This window comes from Aulonocara sp. 'chitande type north' Nkhata Bay, linkage group LG16 (genome assembly GCF_057382095.1).
Source record: "Aulonocara sp. 'chitande type north' Nkhata Bay isolate Kocher_YH1m ecotype deep benthic linkage group LG16, A_spYH_male_GT1.1, whole genome shotgun sequence".
In the NCBI taxonomy this organism is placed as follows: domain Eukaryota; kingdom Metazoa; phylum Chordata; class Actinopteri; order Cichliformes; family Cichlidae; genus Aulonocara; species Aulonocara sp. 'chitande type north' Nkhata Bay.
Genome location: NC_141359.1, coordinates 37,234,772 through 37,259,923, shown reverse-complemented (window position 1 = coordinate 37,259,923; position 25,152 = coordinate 37,234,772). Strand labels below are relative to the sequence as shown.

Here is a 25,152-nt window from a genome sequence, read left to right as displayed (position 1 = left end):
ACATGAATGTACTATTACTGTGTGATTTATTACTATTACTGAAGGTTACTCGCCATGCCAATACCAACTAGATTTTTAAATCTTAATATAAAATGAGTAACAGTAGGGTGGACCCTTGGCAGCAATCTCATAACGAAAACTATTCCGCGCATATATAAAACAGGTTCACGGCTCCGAACCGTAGTAAAGGGACCTGTGGCTAATACATTGGGTTCCGTGTCAGGCTCATAACCAAAAACTAGCTTTACTTTGTTGTCTGGGTTAACTTTGCTAGTGAGAGACAGAGAGAGGCATTGAAAGGCTGCTCCAACTGAACTTATTGTTTCGGAGGAAAACACGAACACGGTGTACAGTCGAGTCTTAATAGCTTACTTACAACTGGGCTCGTCAGGCACTCTTCTTGGCTGCAGTGGTTATTATTATATTTGCATGCTTCCAGCTCCCGTTTCTGGTCAGTGACACCTAGTATTTTTTGACTCTCCTTTATATCCCTGCCTCGTGCTCACAAGACACATAGCGGGTATGGCAGTCCATTCTCCCTGCAGCACGATGAAGCAAACATTCTTTAGGGCAGCGGTTCCAAAGCTTTTTTGAGCCATGGACCGGCCTTTAAGGCAACAAAATAATACTATATAATAATAATAATACAACAAAATAATTACAAAAGTACAATTACCAAAAAAACAGAAGATTAATTCATAACACACGGGAAAAGACCCAGAGAAACCGAGTTAGCAATAAAAATGATAAATAAAATAAAATAAAAACCAATAGAACTCCTGAAAACCATACATTTCATACCCGAGCCCCAACTCGCAGCTCGGTACCAAACGACTCACGGACCGGAACCGGTCCATTGCCCAGGGGTTGGGGGACCACTGCTTTAGGAATATGCCTCATATTAAATTAATTTTTGACTAATAATTTTAAAAAAATATTTCTTCATGTCATTAAGCGGGCCGCAAGTGAGGCCGCGAGATTGCAATACAGGCATTACAAAGTAACTGTATTCTGAATTCCACCTTTTTAAACAGTAACAGTAAAGGAATACAGTTACTCATATTTTGTACTCTAAATATGTAACACTGGTACATGTATTCCGTTACTCCCCAACACTGCATGCAGTGAACAGGAAGAAAAAGTCTTTCATATCTACAGTGTTTCACATGTTTTTCAAGGTTTTTGTTTTTTTATTACAGCTGTTGAAAAGAATGAAGAGGCCACAGTTAATTGGTTTTCTAAATATTTTAAAAGAGCCCTCTATGGCAAAGAAAAGCCTTCACTAAAACTTCCTGCTGCCATCTCAGAGCCCATTGACAGTGCTATCCTGAGATACCTAGCTAAAAATAAATCAGCAGCACAGACCATTTGTAGTGAAATGGAAAAACATTTCTGCATCGTCAAGCTCCACCAAACCACTGTGACCTTGAGTCCTGTATCTTCTCTACTAAAGCAAAAGGATGCCAAAGCCATCATCAAAGAATGGACTGATACTGTGAAGTCAGCGTTTGCACAATCTGTGTCAAAGTTCAAATCTGTGAAGTTCTGTCCAGATTCAGATGCATGGAAAGAGTCTGAGAAAAAGATCAGAGAGATGTTACTGAATGAAAATGTGATTGTAGTACCTGATAAAGACAGTGGTGCTTTATCAGTGGCTGGTCCTGTTAGTGATGTCAACAGACTGGAGAAATCTCTTTCTGAAATTATTAACAAGATCCACAGGGAGAAATCAAGTAAAACCGAAGAGATCAAAGTGTCACCATCAGTTTTTCATCTCCTGTGTCAGAATGGCCTCATGGACAAACTTCTACTTGTGTATCCAGAACTCAAATTGGCACCAGAGAGTCCTAATCTGAAAATAACTGGTTTAGGGGAAGAGATTAATGCAGCAATCAATGCTATATTTGATGCAGTACTTGCATTAAAACGACAGAATCTGGAAATAGATAAATATGTGCTTGAACTGTTGAAGGATGAGCAACAAGAGGAGCTTACAGATGCTCTCCTCACATCTCATCAAATAAACGCAGTGTTTGAAATCAGTGGAAACAGGGTGCAGCTCCTTGCTGTTTCTGACACAGATCTGTCTCATGCTCAGGACCATCTAGGACAGCTGTTAACATCTCAGTACATTAATGTTGAAGACAGTAATGTCCTGAAGAAGCCAGAGTGGCAGCAGCTGGTCAGTCACTTAGAGCAGGCTAACAGTAAGCCATGCAGAACTCGAATCAACACAACTGCTCAACAAGTCGTGGTGTCAGGCTACAAGGATAGTGTCAAAAATGTTCAGCATCAGCTTGGTGTCTTCTTAACACAGAACGCTCACATTGAAGAAACTGTTGTGGTCAAAGCTAATGCTGTCGTTGAATACTTGAAACATTTCAACACATCTTGGATGGAGAAAGTGAAAGACAAGGTGAGAGTGTCCTACAGAAATGAGGCCATCTGTCTGAGTGGATCCAGAGTGAATGTGACACATTGCAAGACTGTGGTTGAAGGTGCCGTCTCTGCTGTAGTCTTTGAAAGTCTGAATGTCTTCAAGTCTGGAGTGAAGAAGCTCTTCCAGGAAAATGAAGCGCTGTATGTTTCCTCAATCAAAACTAAAACTGGTTGCCTGGTTCAACTAGTCGATAGGCCAGTTCTGCAGCCTACTGGATCTGACCAGTACTTGTATCATATACAGTCCAAAGAGGGTCTGGACATCCTTCTTACAAAGGGAAATATAGAGGCTACCATGGTAATTTGGATTCTTATTATACTTAATCCAGAGCACGTAGTTACTTTATGCCAGATTTTTTACTCACACAAGATGCCAGACTACAAGAGTACACATGTAGATTAACTAATCACCCTATCCTCTAGTTATAAATTATCTTTAATAGTGAAGGGTTTGACGGTTTCTTTTATTATTGTTTTTTGTTTTATTGTTTATAATAGTTATGTTCACTTTCATAAACTTTTAGACAGAGGTGATTGTGAACAGTGTGCCTCCAAACCTCAACCTGAACAGAGGTGCAGTTTCAAAAGCCATCTTGCGTGCAGCTGGACCCAAACTTCAGCAGTCAATAAATGCACAGGGTGCTGCTGGAAATGTTGGTGAGATCATTATTACTGAGGGCTGCCAACTAAAGAACAAAAAGGTTTTTCACACAGTTGCACCTCACTGGGATAATGGACAATGCACATCTGAAAAGGTAATGTATTCTCATCATAAATAATATATTTTAAATAATCTCTACAGTCTAAAATTGATGACATATGAATATTACTGAAACTAAATGTCATTATATTTATTACTATCATTATTATTATTAAATAGTATTTATTTGTTGCCTTACAGTGTTTGCAAGGAATCTTTATGGATTGTTTGGACATGGCAGAGAATAATAATCTAACCTCCATATCCTTGCCTGCAATTGGCACTGGAGACCTGTGTTTCCCAACAGCTGTCGTAGCCTCCTTGATGTTGGATAAAATCTTAGAGTTTAGCAAAAAGAGAAAACCCAAGCACCTGAAGAAGGTTCATATTGTACTTTACCCCAGTGATAGACAGTGTATTCAGGTAAGAAAAGCTTGCACATTAATATATCACATTCAAATACACAGCAAGTCAAGTTTTTATTTGAACATTGGCTGCTTTTCCCTTGATTTTCACTCCAGTTCTTGTATCTGGCAATTTTCAGCAGAATATTTTTTTTTTATTTGTTTTGTTTCTTTTGGCGCTTTACACTGATCTATGAATCATCCAAGCATAACAAAGGCAACTAACTGTTTTGTATTCACATCTTAGTCAAGAACCAACTTTAAATTATTTTTCTTTAAGCATGTCATCTGTTCCGATTTCTTTGCCTGACTACATAAAATATCACAGATAACACAGTTAGACAAACATAAAACAGGATTTTTCACAATTATATTCAAGCTGAAAACTTGGCATCTCAAAATGGTGCACAGTTTGTTCTTCAAAAAAATCTGAGAAAAATGGACAAGTGGAGGACAACGGAAGAAGTGGTGGGCATCTTCTTCTTCTAGATCAGTGGTTCTTAACCTGGGTTATATCGAACCCTAGGGGTTCGGTGAGTCGGTCTCAGGGGTTCGGCAGAGCCTCAGTCGTGATATGCACGGCTCATTTTGTGCACCAGTAAAAAACATATGTATGTCTTGAATTTGAAAAAAATCCCATTTTATTTTGCACTAAAGAGGGATTCAGTGAATGCGCATATGAAACTGGTTGGGTTTGGTACCTCCAACAAGGTTAAGAACCACTGTTCTAGATTCAACAAGGTGCTAGAAACATTCCTCGGAGATTCTGGGCCATACTGATATAATAGCAAATGTAATAATGATGTACTAACATATATAAATTATATAATTATATATATAAATTGGCTCCATCTTCAGCTTTAGATGTATAATTTTATGGCCCCCTTGTGAATCACTACCTTATCATGATAGAGGAGTTTGTGTGTCCCAGGGATCCAAGAGGCTATCTTGTCGGTAGAGTCTCCCATGGTAAATTGGTCCTGGGTGAGGGACCAGACAAAGAGTGATTTTAAAAAAACCCTAAGAGAAGAAAATCCAGGGAATAGTTCACTCGGCCTGGGATAGGGTTACAAAATCAGCTACTGAGGCATGGAACATCACCTCTCTGATGGGAAAGGAGCCTGAGCTAGTACTTGAGGTCAAGCGGTACCAGCTAGATATAGTTTGGTTAGAGTTGCCTGAGGTGAGAGACAGCGGGCTGGGGGTGGGTATCTCCTCAGCTTGCTGCCTATACATTAGAGTTTTCCCCGATGGACGAGAGGGTTTTTTCTCTGCACCTTCGGGTCGGGGAACGGCTCATTACTGTTGTCTGTGTTTATGCGCTAGGGCTATCATGATTAGTCGACTAGTCACAATTACGTCGACTATCAAAATCGTCGACGACTAATTTAATAGTCGATGCGTCGTTTGAAGCTTTATAAGATCCCAAACAGCGCAAGAATAAGTAGTAGGATTTAAGAGTGTAATAATGGACTGAAACAGAAGATGGCAGCACTGCATATACAAAGATGCCAGCTGCCGTTAAACCCCGAAGAAGAAGAGGAAGCTGTGTCCAGTTTTGTAGCTGTGTCCAAATTCAGGAGCCGCATCCTCCTGTGCCCGCATTAGTAGGCCGATTACGTTACAGCGACACGACGAAGACTGTCCAAATTCGAAGACTCCAACAAATGCGCCCTTCATTTCCCCAGAGTTGAAGGATGGGTCGGTTAGTGGCCCAACCTATCCCAGAATTCATAGCGCGGCCCAGCGTGGCCCTGCTCAGTTTCCAACAATGGTGACAATTAGTTTTATTTTACTCTTATTACTCTTTCTGGGTCACAAAATAAATGTTTAACATATTTTCAGGCGAGAATGTAACTGTGTAAATCTCCAATATCTGCTCAGTTTAAGACACATATTTTCAAAAGCGCTCCGTTTTCGGAAATGTCTGTTACCCACTAGCTCGATAGTTAGCCTCGGTTCAAGGCTCACTAGAGCCGGTGAGAACACCGGACTCCCGGCAAATCGTTTTTTAAACCCACAGTATTTTATTTGTTCCCGAGTAAATCGGTTTGGCTGAGATTAAAGTTATAGTTTTTACACAGCTGAATAAACGTCAAGCAGACAGCTGTTTATCAGAAGTGTGAGATGCTCGAGAATTTACTCCGGTGTCCTGTTATATTTTAGATAGCAAGGAGCAGATGGCTGAGTTTATTAAACTCCCCCAAAACAATCTGCAAATCTCATTAAAATTTAATAAACTGTCATCTTGTCTTTATTTTTAGTTAGCTCATACCTTAAACACTTAAAGCTGTAAGCTAATGATAGTTATATAAGAGCAGATGCTGCTGGTGCAATAAGCTGTACGTTTTACGTCCAATGGACACATGATCTGATTAGTCGACTAATCGCAAAAATAATCAGTGACTAGTCGACGATCAAAATAATCGGTTGTGGCAGCACTACTATGCGCCAAATGCATGTGCTCCAACTATAGAAGGATCACACCCCTCAGCCTCCCAGGGAAAGTCTATGCCAGGGTGCTGCAAAGTAGAGTCTCTCCTTTAGTCAAACCTCAGATACAGGAGGAACAATGTGGTTTTTTGTCCCGGTTATGAAACACTGGACCAGTTCTTTACCCGCTTGAGGGTACATGGGAATTTGCTTAACCAGTCTGCATGTACTTTGTGGACTTGAAGAAGGCATTTGACTGTGTCCATCTGAGTATTCCATGGGAGGTGCTTCTAGAGTATCGGCCATTTGATCCTTATAGAACCATTGCAAGAGCTTAGTCCACATAGCCGGTATGAGTCAGATTTGTTCCCGGTGGGCCACGGCTGCCCTTTGTCACCAATTCTGTTCATACTTTTTATGGACAGAATTTATAAGTGTAGCCAAGTAGCAGAAGGCTTCCACATGGGCGGTCTCAGAAATCCTGTCTCTGCTTTGTGCTGATGATGTGGTTCTGTTGGCGTCTTAAGGCGGTCTTCCAGGGCAGTGATGAAAAGAGGTGGTGATGTGTTTACCAATCGATCAACATCCATACCCTCACTTGGATGATCTGATATCCTCGTGTTGGTGTTGTTCCCAGACCATCATGAAAATGTTGTTCCAGGTTCAACAATGCAAGTGACCAATCACATTGTTGTGACGTTATTCCTTTGCGCGCCAAGCCATTCGTGCATTTATGAAATTCCAATGTTGCAAGGACAATATCAATTCTGCTTACCGTTTATTAAAGGGTTACGGTTAGGGTTAGGGTCAGGGTCCGTTGATCGGCGGACAGAGGCGGTTTCACGCAGCTTAAGTACAGTTTTTTGTTTTACGCCGGTTTTTCCCGAAGTCGCAAAAGTATGACGTTACAACATTCTGATTGGTCACTTGCAATGTTGAACCTGGAACAACATTTAGTATGATGATCTGGGAACAACACCAACACGAGGTTATCAGATCAACCACCCTCACTTATGGTCACAAGCTTTGGGTAGTGACTGAAAGAATGACATTGCTGATACAAGTGGTGAAAAGGAGCTTTCTCTGAAGGGTGGCTGTCCTTTCTCTTGGAGCTAGTGTGAGGAGTTTGGACATTTGGGAGGGGCTCAGAGTAGAGGCATGCACCTCCTGGGTGAGGTGCATGTCCCACCATGAAGAGGCCTCGGGGCAGACCTAGGATACGCCAACACGTTCTCAGTCCCAAAGCGTAACATTTTATGCTAGGTGACAAATCGTCACCATATTACGTTTTCGGCTACCCACCACGTTCCTAAATGACGACCTCGGAAAAAAGAGGAAATATGAGAACCGTCTGGACTGAATCTACACATGTTCACTCTTTTTCTTCAAATCGCTTAGAAAAACGCTATTTAACATCATTAAAGTCCTGGTTAAGGTCAGGAATAAGGTTATGGTCAGGGCTAGGGATAAGGTATCCCTAGGGCTGGAATACAGGGCTGGAACGTCTATTACCGCGGGAGCGTCATTGCACTGGATTCCAGCCATAACCCGCCGCGTACCATAAGAACGGCGAAGGTCTCCTTTCGCGTTCCTCAGGAATGCCGCGGGACCTGACAAAACGTCGACATTTTATGCCTCGGGAGTGAGAACGGGCTGGATACGCTGGAGAGATTTGTTACATTTTTATTTGCTTTATACTTTGACTTTTACTCACTGGTTAGCTGTTGTTATAGAACTATATTAAGTTTGACAAAAAGGAAAGGAAATTAGAATTTCATTCCACATATCCTTCAATTAACACGACTAAAGATCAGCTTAAAGGTTCCGTACATACAGTCTTCTGTGATGAAACAGTACCTACGTTTTGTTATCTGTAGCACAATACTGGACCCTGTTAATAGTATTAGTTTGGAAAGTAGTTGGAGTTTCCATATAATTATGTCTTCGTTTCTTAGCAATGCTGCTTCCCTGCTGACTTATTCGTAGTGCTACTTCTTGTGGTGATGTCACATGCTATATTACATATCTAAAACACAGGATTGTGCCAAGGCCTCTTTAATGTCAGTTTTGATTCAATATTTTAGACTGAGATTTCATAATATGCCAAAGCTTCATTACACAGATTCTTGGACAAATTCCAGAGATTCTGCTACATATTGACATGATAGCATCACACAGGTGCTGCAGATTTATTAGCTGCTTGTATCCAAATTTCTCTTTGAAGTACATCCCAAGCGTTCTCTACTGGATTGAGATCCAGTAACTGTGGAGGCCAATGATACAATGTTTTTCCAGTTTTCTATTCTCCAGGGCTGGTGAGCCTGTGTGAATTGTAGTCTCAGTTTCCTGTTCTTAGCTGACAGGTGTGGTCCCCACTGTGGTCTTCTGTAACTCATCTACTTCAAGTTCAGATGTGTTGTGCTTTCATAGATATTTTTCTGCATAACTTGATTGCAATGAGTGGTTGAAATACTGTTGCCTTCGTATCAGCTCAAAGTAGTCTTGCAAGTGTTCTCTGACCTCTGACATTAAAGGTATTTTCAACAGGGAACGCTGGATAATACTGGAACCTCACAGGATATTTTCTCTTTTTCTGACGACTATTTGTAAAACTGAGAGATGAGTATGTAGAAAAATCCCACTAAATTTGCAGTTTCTGAAACATGAAAATATGAATCCATCCTGCCTTTTATCATCACTTCAGGGCAGCTGCTGATGGTGTAATGATACTGGGGGATATTTTCTTCTCTGGGCCACTTAATACCAAGGAAGTGTAGACCCTAAAGCTGGTGGGCCTAAATATCACACCACGAGGTTTATTTTCAGAAAAGGAAACCAGGAATAAGTAAACACAATATACACAATAAAAAAAAAAAAGTTCTGTTTAAACTAAAACCCAAAACAAACCTTCAATAAAATTATACTAAACCCAAGAAGAATGTTCATTATATTTTAAGAGAGACAGAAACAATTCCTCTTCTGACAGTGAAACTGCATCAGTCTAGTCCCAGGAACAAGGAATCTCTTCTCTCCGCCCTGTTTCTCCATTGAGCTCATTGCACCACAACCCAGCTGTGGCTCATAGTGCGAGTCCCTTGCTCACTGCACCAATGACCTCCCTGATGGCACCATCCTGTTAACAAACAGACACTGGCCAGAAACACTGTCCGTGAAGCTGGCCTGGCTAATCTCCATTATGACTCTCACCCCAATAAAGCTTCACTTGGTGAGCAACAGTGAAACATGTCAACAGTACACCATGTCAAGTCCTCTCGAACATGACAATGAGTTCACTATACTCAAGTAGCCCTCACAGTCACCATATAAAATCCAATGGAGCAACTTTAGGATGTAGTGGAATGTACCTAATAAAGTCTCAGTGTAGACTGCAAATTAAAAAAATACTGCATTCATAAAGTGAAGACATTGCTTAGGTAACACACCCCAAGCAAGAGGGCGGCTGACAGATTATGTCTGGTTCTGAAAAAAACAGATAAATCATGAGATGGACGACAGGTAGTGTGTTTCCTCTCTCGCTTCTGCCAGATCTTTATTTAAACACATTCATGTGTTCACAACAGGTTGCAAAAACTTCTTAACATCTCTGTCTCACATTACCAAAGCCCAAAATCAGAATAAACTAAAATAGTATAAAGAAAAATCTAAACAGTCATCTCTGTTGTTTGTTACTAAGAGCTGTTTGTGACCCATGGTAGGTACCTATTTAAAATAGGACAGAGCCGTAGGCGCACAGTCAGTTTAAAAGAGTTTAATTTTTAATACAAAATAAAAGAAACAGTGTAACAGTGGCACCTAAAAACAATTAAAAACTTTACCTTATTAGAAACTATAAAACTGTACGATTGCCCGTGAGACAGGACAAGCGCTGCGGGGAACCGTTTAAAAACAAATCGACATAGCACACAGGTTAAAAATGGACGGCAACTCACACATGACCCCAAATGGGTAAAACACTATAGAAAAAGAAGGCAAATCTTCAGTGCCGTCTTCACTCAGGCCCACTGCTGTGCATGCAAAAGCGGGGAGACAAAAAAGGATTTGTTTTCCCTGCAGCGCCTTCACCGTCTGCGACAATATATATATAAAAAAGGGGTTAAAATACTAAAAGAATCAATATCTGTGGTGCCTACTGATACAGAAAAAATTAAAACAAAAAACAAAACCATCGACAGCCGCAGCAGTCAGTCTGTCGACTTACACCAGTTTAAAACAAATGAAAACACACTGATGTGTCGGGTCCTTTGCCCGCAGCCAGAAATCCACCTGACAAAGCAGCAGCTCAGTACTCTGTAAATAAAAGGCAGGAGATCACTTAGCTGGACAGTAAAACACAGGAATATTCCTCAACTGAATTGGTTTTGTTACCTGTCCACAAGTTCGTGTCACACCCTAATAAATGTGGGTCAGTGGCGATGAAGTCCACTATACCGTTCTCACGGGAGCAATGTTTCCCACCTACAAGGGTGCAAATAACTGTAAACCTCTGCCAACAGCCAGAGCTCAAGTGGTACATTTTTGTGTAACCTACCGTTCTAACAGAAGTTTAGGGGAGGACACGTATCAATACCCAATTGCCCACACCTGCGCTTATGAAAGGAGCAAAGACCAGCTCCGCCCACCAGGGGCGGTCCCGAGTCTCCAGGTCTCACCTGTCACATTCTCCCCTCTGGTTTTTGCATTGGCGACCCGACAATGAAACTTTAAAGCCACGGTCTATAAAAAGCTGTAACTGAATGTACACTAGGTGGCCTGGCTTTAGCTGATTGGGGCAGATGGTGTGGATTGGAATGGTGGCCAGCTGTTGAGCGTGTCGTTCTTCTAACTGTACCACTTTCAGCTAATGGAGTGGGGACACTACACTGTGGAGTCAGGGTACCAGGCTCAGTCCCTCTGGACTGCGGCCTCATTACTATAGCCAGGTCCTCTGGGGGTTGTTGGGGACAAAGTGCAGAATCAGTTCGTACACTTTGGGGGTCACCTCTTGGGGACTCCCTTCGTTGCCACACATAAAAGTCTCCCCCATCCTCAGACGGGGGTAACCGGTCAGGTGAACTTCTAGGGTTAGGAGTTTGCTGGAGCTCTGCCCTTATTTTCTCACAGATATCAGCAGGGATCGGCTTGATCAATTGTCTATTAACCTGTCTTTTCTGTTCTGGATCATGGAGTGGGGCCACTGTATACACAGGACCAGCATCAGCAGGGGCACGGACAATACAATACGGTGTAACGCCCCAAAAATCTTGGATTTTATTCCGGCCCCGAATGCTATGATCTCTTAAATACACTAACTGATGCAATGGCAAGGGGTCAGAAGCTGGGGCAGGTTGACGACCTGCATGCAGCGTCGCTGCTGCTTTGGTGCGGTTACTCACACCTTTATAAGCTACATCTAGACGTTTCTGATGCTCTTGGACCCAAGTGTGCACCGGGCCGTGGGTGGGTTCCTCCACTCTGCCTAACAGGAAGTCAATTGGGAGCTGTGGCTCTTGGCCAAACATAAGAAAATAGGGTGACTCACCCGTAGTTTGATGGATTGTGGTATTGTAAGCGAAGGTGAGCTGCTGTAAATACATGGGCCAATGACGCTTTTGCTCAGGGGGCAGGGTTCTCAACAGATCATGCAGAGTCCGATTAAAATGCTCACACTGGCCATTACCTTGTGGGTGGTAAGGAGTGGTGCGAGTCTTTTCCACACCATATAACTGGCACAGCTGCTGAACTACTGCTCCTTCAAAACTCCTCCCCTGATCAGAGTGGATCCTAGAGGGAACACCAAAGCGATAAAACCACTCATAAACCTGGCCACAGTAGTTGCCTTTTGATCCTTAGTAGAAATGGCCTGAGTGAACTTTTTTTTTTAACTCAATTTTTATTATAATTTACAACATTGTAACTTGTACTTGTCAATGTTCACAAGTAGGACAGTTACAGAAACCGCAATGCAGAAATGTAGATCAAAATAAGAACTGCAATTAGGAAGCACAAAACAAAACTGGAAAGCAAAACAAAACCCAAGCAAGCAAACAAACACACAACAACAAAAACAAAAAGAAAAGAAAAGAAAAACAAAAACTTTATGTAATATTAAATAACGTGACAAATCTAGTCATAAATGAACAAAACGAAACAGACCTATGCTAAATTATTGAAACAGTAAAGCATGTATGGATCGCCAACGCTCAGTAAACAACTCTCTCTGAATCCGCAGAGCGTATGTTATTTCCTCCATCTGGTAAATTTCTCTCACTTTATCAATCCACATATTATATGAAGGTGGGTCAAGATTCAGCCATTTAATAGTGATACACTTTAGTGCTGCTGTAAGCAAGATTCTTAAGAGATACTTTTTATTGTTTCCCGCAAAACCATTTGGTAATACTCCTAAAATGGCTAGCTGTTGGTCTTTCGTTAATGGTTGTTGGAAAACTGTGCTGAGAACTTTAAATATGTCATTCCAAAATGAGCAGAGTTTTGGGCATGACCAGAATATATGTGAGTGGGTTCCTAAATAAGTACCACAATTTCGCCAACAGGTGTCAGGATTTGTAGGCTTCATTTTGGCCATTATCTCTGGGGTTCTAAAACATCTCATGACCACCTTCCATTTAAATTCTCTCCACAGCCCAGAATAAGTCACAAGATGGGCTTCGCCGAACACCTCTTCCCAGGTGTCCTCTGAAATTTGAGTGCCAGTCTCAGCTTCCCACCTTGCCTTAATATCCAAAGTTGCATTTGTATTGAAACTCATAAATGCGTTATAAAAATTACTGATTAATTTTGGGGAGGAATTACTTTGAAATATTTTTAGAAATATTTCCTCAATGGGTGAGGGCTCCAAAACTTGCCTCCATTCTTTATGTTTTGTCAAAAAGCTTCTTAGCTGCAGAAACCTAAAAAAGTCAGAAGAAGGAAGCCGAAACTGACCTCTCAACTGTTCAAATGAGCTCAGGTGCCCATTCCTCACAACATGACATAGTTTATAAAGCCCGCTATTTGACCATGCTCTGAAGCCAGGGTCTTCCACAATAGGAGAAAAACCCTGCAGGGAGGAGAGGCTTGATAAAATTGAAATTTCTTTTGGAAGACCAAATGATTGTTTGATTCTACGCCAAATCTTTAGTGTGACCCTTGTCCATTCCCCCATATGCAAATTTTTAATTGAAATGTTAGAAAAAAGCGGGGATTCCAATGATCTTTCGCACATTGTCTTCTCGATGTTTAGCCACTGAGTTTCAGACAAATCCCGCACCCATACAGTCAGGGGTCTCATCTGAGCTGCCCAGAAATAATATTTCAGATTTGGAACAGCCAATCCCCCCTGCAGTTTTGACAGTTTTAATGTTTGGAACTTGATCCTTGGGCGTTTGCCTTGCCATATAAATTTGGAAAAAAGTTTATCTAAATTATCAAATGTAGAGTTGGGAATGTTAATAGGCAGCATTTGTAAAACGTATAGAAGTCTTGGCAATACATTCATACGTATACTCTCAATCCGACCTAAGAAAGACAGAGGCAGGACTGTCCATCTCTCTAAATCTTTTTTTATTTTTGCAACTATAACTTCATAATTTACTTTAAACAAGTCTGATAATGAGTGAGGAATCTGAATTCCTAAATACTTGATACCTTCGTTTGGCCATTTAAAGCCACATCGCTCCTTAAATGTTTGTGAAATGTTTCCTCCTATATCCATTGCCAATGTTTTGTCAATATTAACTTTGTAACCAGAGAGGTGACCGTATGTACTAATAATTTCTTTTAAATGAGGTACACTGACTGCAGGATTTGAAATGTATAAAAGTACATCGTCTGCATAGATGGACAATTTATGCTGTTCTCCATTAATTGAAAGGCCCTGAATTTCATGTTCATCTCTAATCAACTGCGCCAGAGGCTCAATACTTATATCGAACAGCAGGGGCGACAGTGGGCATCCTTGTCTACACCCACGTTCCAGCGGAAATCTGGCTGACATTGTTCCATTTACCCGTACAGCCGCCATTAGGTTGGAATAAAGAATCTGTATCCACTTAATTAAGTTTGGCCCAAATTTGAATCTTTCAAGTGTATGGCCCAAGTACTGCCAGGAAACCCTGTCGAATGCTTTTTGCGCATCAAGAGACAGAATCATTGTTTCTTCTTGTTTGGTCTTGTACAAGGACATTAAGTTCAACAATCTACGAACATTGTCCCCATAGTGCCTTCCTGCAATGAACCCCGTTTGATCTGGATTTATAACCTGTGTAATAATTTTACTAACTCTTTTGGCTAAAATCGTGGTGAGAATGCGCAAATCAGTATTAAGTAATGAAATTGGCCTGTATGATTGACAATTTGTGGGGTCCTTGCCCTCTTTATGGATTACGACAATTGTAGCATCACTCCAGGATGGCGCCATAGTCCCAGTCTCCAGAGCGCAGTGGTAAGCTTTCAGTAATAAGGGTGCGACTTTGTCCTCAAGTTTTTTATAGAATTCGTTAATAAAACCATCAGGGCCAGGACTTTTTTTAGTTTTAAGGTTTGAAATCACCTGCAAAATTTCTTGTTCCTGAATTGGTTCATCTAACTCCTTTGCTACAGATTCTGGCAGTGTTTTTAAATTGATCTTTTCTAAGAAATCAGATAGTGTATTGTCATCTTTACATGTATCTGAATTTTTATATAATGACTCGAAAAAATTGGCAAAGCAACTTGCAATTTGATTTGGTTTAGTAATTAGGGTCTGATCTGACTTCAACTTTTGGACCATATTACGAGTTTGCTGTTTCCTGAGTCTTATTGCCAGCAATCTACTAGCCCTGCTACCCTGTTCATAGTACTTTTGTTTAATGAATCTTAAATTGCCCTCAATTTTCTCGTTTAATAAACTATCAAGCTCACTACGTAACATTTTAAGATCGGAAAGCAAAGTGGCTGTCTGTGCTTTTTTGTGTTGTTGCTCTAGGTATCTTATTTTGGCCTCCAATTCACACCGCCTAGCCTCTTTTCTTTTTTTCCTGGCACTTGCAAATGATATTATGCGACCTCTAATGTATGCCTTGGCGCAGTCCCAGAGAGTTAAAGGCGATATCTCCGGAGTTGTGTTCAACTCCAAGTAAGTATTTAGTTCAGCATGTATGAACTCACAAAACTGGCTATCATTTAGGAGTGAGGCATTTAATCGCCAAAGTTTTAGTCTTGGTGTCAATCCTAAGTCCCATGAGAGTGATAACGGTGCATGGTCAGATAGTGTAATTGGTAAGATTTCAATATTGTCAATTCTATGCTCTTCTGTTTTAGAAGTAAAAAAGAAATCTATACTGGAATAAGATGCATGTCTATGCGAGTAAAAAGTATAATCTCTGACTCTAGGAAACCTATTTCTCCAGACATCAATTAGTCCCAGTTCAGTTGTTAAATGTTTTAGAGCTTTGCTCATTTGCGATGCATAGCTTTTAGAACTTGGTTGTTTATCCAAATAAGGTGACAAGACACAATTAAAATCCCCTCCTAGCAATAAAACACCAGAACACTTTTGAAGTACTAAATCAGAAATTGTATGTATGAAATTTGGCTCATCCTCATTAGGGGCATAGATATTGATGAGGGAAACCAGTACTCCATCAACAGAGCCGTTGACCACAATGTACCTTCCATGTGGGTCTCTATATTTAGTGAGTGGGGTGAAGTTTATCTGTCTATGTACTAGGATAGCCACACCTCTTTTCCTGCCAGACTTGTGAGATGAATAAAACACTTGCTGTGCCCACGACCTTTTTAGCTTGTCATGCTCAATGTCAGATAAATGCGTCTCCTGCAGAAAAGCTATATGACAATTGAAACTTTTTAACTGGCCTAGAATTTTTTTCCTTTTAATAGGGCTGTGGAGGCCATTGACATTATAGCTTATGACTTTAAGCAAATCTATCTTGACTGTTTAGGGTTACGTTTGAAAGATATCCGAGAGGCACAAGTAATTTTGCACTCCATGATGACCCAAAGTTTTGCTTAGCATAGGACAATACAGAAAGAACCATCAAACCAACAAACCAGAAACTAATATATAAACTACATTGTACAAGTTTTTTACCCATCAAAAGATCCCCGGGAAAACAAGGGACCAGAACTGGGGTAACAACAGCAGGACAGAAAGTCAAAGGGACCCCGAGTGCAGCTAACTCAAGTTTAGATGTCTTCATATGGAATGATGAACTTTAGTTCGGGGAAAATTGCTGGGCGAGCAGTCTCAGTAACACTAATAAATCTCAGTACTGTCTGCTAAAACACTATTGGAACTCAGGCCCTGCACAACGTAGTAACGACCAGGCACAGTAATGTAGCTTACTGACATAGAGAACTCTGAGTTACCTTCCACCTTGGGAGAGAAGATAAGATAGTTATAGATCACCATCTGCTGGAGAGAGTATATTTTCCTTGACATAATCCATGGCTTTGGCAGCATCCACAAACTCCTTTTCAACGTTGTTGTAAGAGACACGGAATCTGGCAGGGTACATGGTGCCAAAGCGGACTCCCGGCCTATCGTGGAGTATCTTCCTCACGTCAGTGAAAGCCGCCCTGGCTTTCGCCACGCTGGCCGTGTAGTCGGGGAATATGGCAATTGGGTTTCCTTTGAAGAGTAGTTTTCCTCTGCGCGCATCCCCTGAGGATGTCCGCCGCGTCTCCTTCGCTGTTTAATTTAGCAATGATAGGGCGCGGAGTATCCCCGGGTCTCCGTTGAGTCAGGCTACGATGAGATCTTTCCACGCGGACTTCTCTGTCAAGCTGAAACACCTCTTTGAGGAGCGCAGAGACCGCCGCCGGAGAGCTGGAACCCTGAGTTTCAGTCACACCGATAATCCGGATGTTTCCCCTTCTCATACGTCCCTCGAGGTCTTCACATTTGTATTTAAGGACTTTTACCTCTTTTGTGAGGGACTCCATCGTGTCTTGTACGGCCACCATTTCGTTAGACCAATTCGACAGACCCGCTTCGACAGATTTTACGTTAGCTCTCACCTGGTCCAGCTCGGCTCGACCAGGTGAGCCGAGCTGGACCATTTCTGCCTTCACGTCTTGGATATCCCTTTTCAACGAATCAAAGCTGTCAGCCAGAGCAGACCTGACTTCCTGCTGGATGACGGCGGCGATATCTTGTCGCAAGGAGGTAAGAATATTCGTCTTGAGGTCTGCCACATCCATTTTAGCTATCGGTGCCGACTTCGGTGTTTGGCTAGCGGTGTTGTCACAACTTTTGCCCGCGGCTGCACTGGTCTTAGCTGTCGACGAAGCCTCGTATTTGTATTTCCGCAGATTTGCCGCCATAAAAGCGACTTTCTTGGATTTAAATCCGTAGGAACTTTGTTTAAAAGTTTAAGCTTGTCTTTGAAAGCAGATTGGTAACTTAAGTGCCTATTTTTGATGCAAATTAAGCTGGAATGTGCAGAGGCTCTGAAGTAAACGTGTTCACTCCATTGCGCTCGCTAGCGCCCCCCCGCCTGAGTGAACTTTGAAAACACATCAGTAAGAATCAACACATTTTCACGGCCATCAACGGAGGGTTCAAGGCATGTGAAATCAATTGCCAGAATCTGATTGGGCCTCGCAGCCATGAGGTGACCCATGGTTGTTTTAGGTTTGGGATAAACTGCTTTAGCCTGCGCACAACGTTCACATTGCTGACAGTAATCCTGAACCTCCTTAAACATACCTGGCCAATAACACCTCTTGCGTATCAAGTCTGCAGTCCTGTCAGTTCCCTGGTGACCATGGTCATTATGCAAGCCATGTAAAACCTCATTCTTGAGACTCTGAGGGACCACTAATTGGAACACTGGTTCCCCCCCATCTGGCTGAAAAATCTGCCGATAAAGGACGCCCTCCTTTTCTACCAGTTTCCTCCACTGGCGCAACAGTTCCAGCACTCCTGCTGGCAAATCTCTCCTCTCCTGGCGAGTAGGGCCAGTTCCTCTGCGCCAAAACTTCAAAAAGCCACTAATCGTGGGGTCCTCCCTCTGCAAAGTAGCAAGGTCTGCAAGTGAATTAGAGGATAAAACCGAAATCATAGATTGGATTACTTGCTCTGGTGGTAAAACTGCTTGGACTAAAGAGTCTGGAAGGGAAGTACCAGGAAGCAGTGTTTCTAAAGACACAGTTTGATCAGATGGCTGACACTGTCTGGACAAAGCATCTGCATTGCCATTTGTACGACCCGGACGATACTTAATTGAAAAATCAAAAGAAGAGAGCTGAGCAGCCCAGCGCTGTTCCAAAGCTCCAAGCTTTGCTGTAGTCAGATGGCTCAAGGGGTTGTTGTCTGTATAGACAACACACTTGTTACCCAGCAAATATTCTCTAAATTTTTCAGTCATAGCCCATTTCAAGGCTAGGAATTCAAGTTTCATGGAGCTGTAATTGGACATGTTACGTTCTGTGGGCTTTAGCCCCTGACTAGCACAAGCTATAGGACGCACCTTGCCATCAGCTTGCTGTTGTGAAAGCACTGCCCCCAGACCCCAGTGGCTGGCATCACCCTCCAAGATAAAAGGTTGTGAAAAATTAGCATAAGCCAATACGGGGGAATGCACCAACCGAGCTTTCAACTCTTGAAAGCTATTTTCACACTGCTCGGTCCAAACTTCCTGCAATGCACGCTTGGAGGGGCGTTTGTGCTTAGTCCCAGCCAGTTCGGCCACCAGCTGGTGGAGCGGAGCAGCTAGGGATGCAAAACCTGGAACAAAGCGGCGATAGTAACTAGCAAGCCCTAAGAATGATCTCAATTCAGCAACAGAGCTAGGAGTTTGCCAATTAGACACCGCAGATATTTTGTCTGGGTCCGTGGCTACCCAGTCCTTGGAGATCACATGCCCAAGGTACTTTACCTCTGTCTGCAGAAAACAGCATTTTTACAACTTGGCCTTCAAGTTTTGTACCCGCAAGGTCTCCAGTACTGCTCCTAGGCGCTGAATATGCTCGTCTACTGTGGTAGAGAAGACAATCACATCATCCAGATACAACAACAAAGACTGGTGATTCTGGGAACCAAACATTCGCTCCATCAATCTCTGAAAGGTGCTTGGTGCATTACAGAGGCCAAATGGCATGCGGTTGAACTCAAATAACCCAAAAGGAGTGCAGAAAGCAGTTTTCTTTTTGTCTGGCTCAGCAACAGGGACCTGATTGTAGCCACTAGCCAAGTCCAAGGTAGAGAACCAACATGCACCTGACAACACGTCCAAGGACTCCTCAATTCGGGGCAAGGGAAAAGCATCCTTCCTAGTCCTTGAGTTCAGCAGACGGTAATCCACACAAAGCCTGATACTGGAGTCCTTCTTTCGTACTACCACGATTGGGGATGCAAAAGGGCTACAACTTTCTCTGATCACCTGACTCTCCAACAAGTGTTGAATATGGGCCTTAACGCTCTCATACTCTGAATGTGGAATCCGTCGATACCGCTGGCGGACCGGAGTCTCATCTAAAAGTGGGATCTCATGAGTCATTAAATTGGTACACCCTAAATCACCATCATGAGAAGAAAAAAACAGATTGGTAGTCACGCAAAAGGGCTCTTACCCTGCCCTGATCCTGTACAGTGAGGGCTGAGAGATCAATTGCATCAATTGCAGTTTTCAGAGGGTTGGGTTGCACACTCTGAGTTGTCATGGTAACACATTTTTCCTCTCCCAAATCTTCCAACAGCCTGGTCGAGACATCCGATTGGCTGACAATTTCAACTTGGCACAAGGTGCCAAGCTGACTGCGAGGTGGCAAAATGGCCTCAGTTAATCCCACATTGGTAACTGGGATAAATGCAGTGCCACTGACCACTTGGACCAAAGCTGGAGAAGAAAGGAGACCATGAGGAAAACCGGCATCTAATGGTTCAAAAAGCAGTGTGTGCTGAAGGGGCTTTCCGACATGTAGCTGGTACAAACTTCATTGTGCCTGCGGGGATGCAAATTTTTCTTCTACCCTTAACTCTCACTGGGCCACTAACCTGTGCTTCGGGCTGTAGCTGCGCTGTATGGCAACGCTGCAAAGCCTGCTGCCAAGGATCCTCCTGCACTAAAGGAAGGTCAAAAAGAGCAGAGCCATGTTCCAAAAACAGCTCCCTATAACACTCACGGATCACATTCATGTCGAGTACTCCACATATTTCTGAGTTGGGGCTGGGCTCCAAAGGATCTCTAACAACTAACACACCACGTTTCGGTATTTGCCTCCCTAACACTTGGCAATCAAGCTCCAGGTAGCCAACATAGGGAATATCTAGCCCATTAGCTGCCCGTAACCGCAGCCAATGGCATGCTTTCAGTTTCTCTGGACCCCATTTCTTAAAATGTTTGGCAAAAAAACTCTCCGTGATGGTAGTGACCATGGATCCAGTGTCTAATAAACAGGAGCCATCTACCCCTCCCATATTAATGATAACCTTTGGACAGGAGCCTACCAACTTGGGTGGGGGACCTGACATTTGAGCATTACAACTGTTGGAGCCAGTTATGTCCCCATCTGATATGTGGCTCAGCATAACAGAGGGTGCTAGTTTTCCGCCTGCATGGAAAACGTGCCCTGCCCAGATGAGCTCCTGCTAGGGGCTATAGATTCAAAGGCTACTACCCTCTCATCATCACAGTCTTTAGCAAAATGGCCAGGTTTCTGACACCGTCTGCAAATAACCTGCCTTCCTCTCTGCGTGAACCTAGACTTACCTGATGTATGGACAACTCTCAACTCATGTGTAAACTGATCAATCTGGGCCTGCTGCCGTTTTAACATTTCCTTAACCTCTGCTAATTCTGACCCAATAATATCCCTTGGCACCCTTGTTTGTCCAGCTGTAGATTCCCAATCAAAGACTCCCAACCCTTGAATAAATAGCAATTAAGATAATTTTTTAACCCGGCTATTAACGTGCTTGGATCTATTGCAAAATTGCATTTTGATGTAGAGTCTTTGGAGAGAGACTCACGACACGGAAATGAACTCTACTGCTGGCCTTAAGTGGCCTTTTAGGAAATTGAATGGCTCTTCTTTGTGAACTTTGTTTTTAAACTCTACGGGTTGCTGCTGGGTATATTGCATTGTTTAACTTCTGTTTTGGTTTAAATATTAGTGATTTTTTTTTCAGTTGAAGTAGATTGTTTTGTTTTTGCAGGCTTTCACTGATGAATTTAAGAAGTTTCCCAATGCCTCAGGTGATTCAAGTTCTACAAAAGCTGAAGACACATAACATTGTTTGTTTTTAATTTTTTTAACACAAATTGCATATTTTCAAAAAGCTTATAATGAATAGTCTTTTTGCTTCTCAGCTAACTAATAGTTTTACCAACATTAAATCGAAGTGTTTCGAAGTGAAAAGTGCATTTATTTATTTATCCATTAATTTAATTTGTTGGCTTTAGTTGTTCATGTTTATTCAATTGTTCACAGCAGGAGGCCCATTCTCTAAGCTCACCTCAACCTCAGATATGCATGAGACTAAAATGGGAAATGTGACTATACAGGTAGTCACAGGAGACATAACCAGGGAGACAACAGATATCATTGTCAACTCTTCCAAGGAAAGCTTTTCCTTTAAGTCAGGTAAATCATAGAAAAAAGTGGAATATTACAGTTTTGAAAAATAATTATAGCTATACGTATTCTCTCCTCACTATTGCACAGTGGACATAGCAGAATTAAGCATCTTTTTAAATTAAGTATGAAATTACAGAAAAGATGAATCCACCTAATTTAAGCATCATTATTATCATATATATATATATATATATATATATATATATATATATATATATATATATATATATATATATATATAAGATCCACTTTCTCCACATTTAGGTGCCAAGTCCAATCCAGGCATGATAATGACTCAGCCAGGTAACCTAAAGTGTAAGAAGATCCTTCACGTGGTTGGAGATTCTGACCCAGTAAAAATCAACAAGGTTGTGAAAGATGCACTTCAGATGTGTGTGAAAAGCTCCTACACCTCTGTATCATTTCCTGCAATTGGCACAGGTGAGATTTGTTCATGTATTTTAGAAGTTCATGATATGGGAAATCTACATACCATAGTTACGTTAAGCCCAAACCAGAAACGTGTATTATGAAACAGGTTATGTTTTGGATTGTGGATCAATAGACATGAAATCACCTCCTACTGACCAATCAATTCTCTGCACAATAGCAATTAAAACAATTGCTCTATAAATATTAATGCGTGATTCTAAAACTGGACATGAATTTGCACTAGTTAACTTTATGTCAAATTTGCACACAGTCTAAGAGGATGCAGAGGCTGCCCAGCATGGTCCATAATTTCCATATTGCACCTTAATCTGTTTTTATATAAGTGCGTGGAATGAGTTTTCAGTTGAATATTTTTTAATAGGCAAAAAAATACTTAAATAAGTAAACGGCGAGTAGAATTTTTGTCTTTTTTTTTCTATTTTTGCTGATCCGAAAATTGATCTGATCCGTGACTTTAAAACTGTGATCCGAACCGTGAGATTTTTGATCCGTTGCACCACTAGTCAACATGCCTCTACAATGTTGAATAGAAATCTGGAGCGGTACCTCTGGATTAGAATAGAATAGAATGTGGTTTTCGTCCCGTTTGCAGAACATTGGATGATTTCTTTACCCTCTTGAGGAAATTTGAGGGTACATGGGACTTCATCCAACCAGTGTACATGTGGTTTAATAGACTTTGACCATGTCCCTCTGAGTATTCTGTGGGAGGTGCTTCTGAAGTATGGGGTGTCTGACTATGAGCCATTTGGTCCCTATACAACCGTTGTAAGAGTTTACGTCATACTTGCTTCTGGTGGATGTTGGTCTACACCATGTGGCTGCCCTTTGTCGTTGATTCTGTTAATGATTTTAATGGACAAAATTTCTAGGTGTAACCAAGTAGCAGATGGCTTTCATTTGGGTGGTCTCAGAATCTTGTCTCTGCTTTTTGTAGATGATGTGGTTCTATTTCTGTGGGAGATCAACAAATGTATTGGGGCTGTAGCTGTAGTGATGAAAAGAGGTGGTGATGTGTTTACCAGTCTATCTACATCCCTACTGTCACCTATGGTCACAAGCTCAGGGTTGTGACCAAAAGAACAAGATCACGGATGAAAGTGGCAGAAATGAGCTTTCTCTGAATGGTGACTGTTATCTCTCTTAGAGATAGGGTGAGGAGTTCAGCCACCTGGGTCGGGCTTAGAGTAGGGTTTGTTCTCCTCCACATTGAAAAGAAACAGTTGAGATGGTTCAGGCAGGAAATAACAGCTAGATCTTTTTGCGCAGGATTTTTATATACTCAGTATAAACAGCCATGTCATCTTCTTTCTACCTCACTCACATGACACACACAGCTTGCTCCCTGAGTCATTTCCTGTTGGGATTTTTCAATGCACCATTATCCAAGATGGGTAAAAGCTACTTCTTTCTAAATTAAGGTAAACATTACATTTATTTCATTAAAATAGTTAAATTTCCAACTCATTTTAAACATTACTTTATTCCATTGCAATTGTTTGGTTAGCAAAAATTTCTTTTTTAAAAATTCTGTATTCTTTTCATTTATAATCTTCTGTGATAATGATCTATGTGCTGCAGCCATGGTGGGTGAATTTCTGTGATCTTCAGCCCTTTTTATGCAGAAATTCCATATAAGTCTGCTTGATATTTGTTCTTCTTCAGTATGCCTCAAACACTAATAGGCACACAATACTGTAGCCTTTAAAATACCGTAATCTAAGCTCTGTTTTGCTAAATGAGGGCTACACATCTCTTAAGCTTTACGGTGAAACAAAAAAAGTCTAAATTTCCCTGGCCAGATAAAGTTTTTTTGCAGTCTGCTTGGATTCACAAAAATTGCAGTCCAAACCAAATTGTTTGTATCTTTTAAGGTAGAGGGCATGAGGGTGTGCATTGGCAAAATAAGTAAAATATCCAAAGGCAGGTTCTAAGATGGTACGCTTCTGTAACAATGACTAAAGATTTTTTGACAGAGATGAACTTTTGAATCTGGATCATGCAGTTAACAGTGGGATCCGTTATGGTACACAATAAAAAAAAAACAACTATGGAAATAAAGCAAAACCCATCATTTTTTCTGTGTTTCATTTTTTTTTCATTGTTATTAACCACACATTAAATTTTGTAATTTATGAATTGAATGTTACCATTTATGGAAACTTCCATTAAAAAACAAAACAAACAAAAACAGTGTACATGAAATTTATGTTTCAGTAAGATAACTGATTAGCTAATATAAACTCTGTAACAACTTCTACTGTAAAAACTTCTGTAGTTTTCGCAGTCTTATGTCTATCCTTAGAAATGAAACTTGCTAGCGAATACACCTGATTATCAGACAACGTAACTACTAAAGTTCTGTCTGTGTAACTTGCATCAACTTAGAGAAAGTCTTTGATGCCCTGGAAATCTTACTGACAAACCTTGAGACTACACATATTTAGCATGTACCATTAACAAATCAATTCTTCAAATTATTATAGTATTATAGTATTATGGGGTTTTTTTAGGTCAAGGTAATGCACAAGGAAGACTGGTGGCAGATGCCATGTTGGATGCAGTGATTGATGCGTTGAGGCAAAATACCTCCAGTCCCCTGACCACAATCCGCATAGTTATTTTCCAGAAAGCTATGCTAAAAGACTTCCACAGCAGCCTGGAACAGAGAGCAGCTACTGATCGCAAGCCTAAGGATAAACGAAAGGGGACCTTGGCAGGCATTGCCTCCAAATTCAAAGGTAAAAATATGTAGAAGAAAAATCCAGTACTGTTCTGCTGTCTCCAATCAGTGCTGAACGTCTAATGTTTTTGAATTTCCTTCAGCAATGCTTACTGGTGAAAATACTGAAAACCCAAAGAAAGAGAAAGATTTAATTAATGAAGGTCAGAAAGTTGATGCCACTTGCTTCCACATTTGTGGCGACACTCCGGCTGATGTAGATTTAGCCAAGAAACTATTGAGCCAAAACCCCCAGACCATCAAAAATAAGGACATTCCTGAACACTGGCAGCACATGCCAGTCAAAACCACATGTCAGGCTTTTGTGGTAAACACCAAGACATCGGAATATGATGAAATCCTGAGGCTGTTCCAGGCGTCATGCAAACGAACTGTTAAAAAGGTAACATTATAAATAT

At 41.4% G+C, this 25,152-nt stretch overlaps 1 pseudogene across 1 annotated transcript in view; it reads left to right on the top strand.

Moving 5' to 3' along the window:
* Window positions 1-25,152, top strand: part of LOC147312033 (protein mono-ADP-ribosyltransferase PARP14-like) — a 41,224-nt pseudogene that overhangs the window by 13,071 nt on the left and 3,001 nt on the right. Inside the window, exons 2-9 of the transcript XR_015125287.1 lie at window positions 1,200-2,737; window positions 2,964-3,194; window positions 3,341-3,562; window positions 21,137-21,215; window positions 21,412-21,564; window positions 21,823-21,999; window positions 24,525-24,752; window positions 24,838-25,136. The product of XR_015125287.1 is annotated as a protein mono-ADP-ribosyltransferase PARP14-like (transcript). The remainder of the gene's footprint in view (window positions 1-1,199; window positions 2,738-2,963; window positions 3,195-3,340; window positions 3,563-21,136; window positions 21,216-21,411; window positions 21,565-21,822; window positions 22,000-24,524; window positions 24,753-24,837; window positions 25,137-25,152) is intronic.